A 2,104-nucleotide genomic window follows, 5' to 3' on the forward strand; every position below is an offset into this window, starting at 1 on the left:
CAGCCAATTTCTAGTGTGAAGACTTCAGAATCTAAAGCTCAGATCAAATCTAAAGACTAAAAAATACAGACCCTTTCAAAAATAGATACCGATATGTTCCACAATACACCTTTAAGTTGAAAGGACCTGTAGGTGAACAAGGGATCTGCTTGAATATCAACACAAGTTCTGACGTCAAGTGATGTCATTTCCTTCCCCTCCGGCAGCTCAGTTCAGCTCCCCTTCTCTATTGACTTATTCTCCTCTCCCCCTATGGGCTCTGGTCTAAAGTAGTGCACTAGAAAGGGAATAGGGTGCCATTTGGGATGCTGACATACATTTGACACTCCCACTAGATGACATCACATCTCTGACTATCTGAAAACCCTTTCTCCTTGTCCATGTGACTCTTCTCTCCAGAACCATCAACATGATCAAGCTTCTCATACATGTAGCAACTCTACCACTATGGGTGACAGGTACTAAATCCCTCATGAAAGATAGATTTACTACTGAAATATATTGTTGTCAATATGCTGAGTAATACTGTATATTTCATATTGTCTGTTTTCATCCACAGGGCTGTCACAAACAGACAAAGTTCACCAGACTCCTACTGCAATACTAAAAAGACCTGAAGATAAAGTTCAACTCACCTGCAGCCACACTGATACAAGATACGACATGATACTGTGGTACCAACAGTCAGCCCAAAACACTGCTCTGAAACTCATTGGGTATGTGAGATTCACCAGTCCAACGGTGGAAGATTCCTTTAAAGGGCGTTTTAATGTCAGTGGAGATGCTGCAGCTAATAAAATGGCGTATCTACATTTTCCCAAACTGACAGAAGCTGAAGACAGTGCAGTGTATTTCTGTGCTGCTAGTGAAGCACAGTGTTTCGCTATACCCTCTCTCCTCTACAAAAACCCTCTCTGATCCTCTCATATAATACTGACTACAGCTCTATACACCTGCACCTGTCTTCAACCACTTCAACAACACTTTGCTATGAACCATTTGATATCAAACAGATGGTAATGATACTGTTATAAGTGTCTAGTTTAGATGGTTAGGTGCACTTCCTCAGTTCTCCAGCAGGAGGGAGTGTTTCTCAACACACATTTAGAAGATGCTGTATCGTGGCATTCTATGGGGCCTGGTCAAAATTTGTGCCCTATATAGGGAATAGGGTGTCATTTGGGATTCAGATGTTTCTAAATGTGTGTGGGACAGTATGGCTGCCTGGACCAGGGAATGTGGTATGGAAGGGCCCTTTTGAGGTCTGGGCCAGGGAATGTGGTATGGGAGGGCCTCTGGGTGTCTGGACCTACAGCCCTTGCTGTCTCTGCCTGGCTGGTTTCCCCTCTTTCCACTGGGATTCTCTGCCTCTACCCCTTTTACGGGGCTGAGTCACTGGCTTACTGGTGTTCTTCCATGCCGTCCCTGGGAGGGGTGCGTCACTTGAGTGGGTTGAGTCACTGACGTGGTCTTCCTGTCTGGGTTGGCGCCCCCCCTTGGACTGTGCCATGGCGGAGATCTTTGTGAGCTATACTCGGCCTTGTCCCGGGATGGTATGTTGGTGGTTGGAGATATCCCTCCAGTGGTGTGGAGGCTGTGCTTTGGCAAAGTGGGTGGGGTTATATCCTACCTGTTTGGCCCAGTCCGGGGGTTTCATCGGATGGGGCCACAGTGTCTCCTGACGCCTCCTGTCTCAGCCTCCAGTATTTATGATGCAGTAGTTTATGTGTCGGGGGCTAGGGTCAGTCTGTCACATCTGTTGTATTTCTCTTATCTTTTCCGGTGTCCTGTGTGAATTTAAATATGCTCTCTCTAATTCTCTCTTTCTCTCTTTCTTTCTTTCTTTCTTTCTTTCTCTCTCTCGGAGGACCTGAGCCCTAGGACCATGCCTCAGGACTACCTGGCTTGATTACTCCTTGCTGTCCCCAGTTCACCTGGCCGTGCTGCTGCTCCAGTTCCAACTGTTCTGCCTGCAGCTATGGAACCCTGACCTATTCACCGGACGTGTTACCTGTCCCAAACCTACTGTTTTCAACTCTCTAGAGACAGCAGGAGCGGTAGAGATACTCTCAAAGATCGGCTATGAAAAGCCAACTGACACTTA

At 46.6% G+C, this 2,104-nt stretch overlaps 1 long non-coding RNA gene across 1 annotated transcript; it reads left to right on the forward strand.

Moving 5' to 3' along the window:
- The first annotated feature begins 258 nt into the window (after positions 1-258).
- LOC115191179 (uncharacterized) lies at positions 259-610 on the forward strand. Its single transcript, XR_003877556.1, has 2 exons — positions 259-458; positions 560-610. It is a non-coding gene; the product is annotated as an uncharacterized LOC115191179 (long non-coding RNA).
- The last annotated feature ends 1,494 nt before the right edge of the window (positions 611-2,104 follow it).

This window comes from Salmo trutta, unplaced genomic scaffold, assembly GCF_901001165.1.
Source record: "Salmo trutta unplaced genomic scaffold, fSalTru1.1, whole genome shotgun sequence".
Lineage (NCBI taxonomy): Eukaryota > Metazoa > Chordata > Actinopteri > Salmoniformes > Salmonidae > Salmo > Salmo trutta.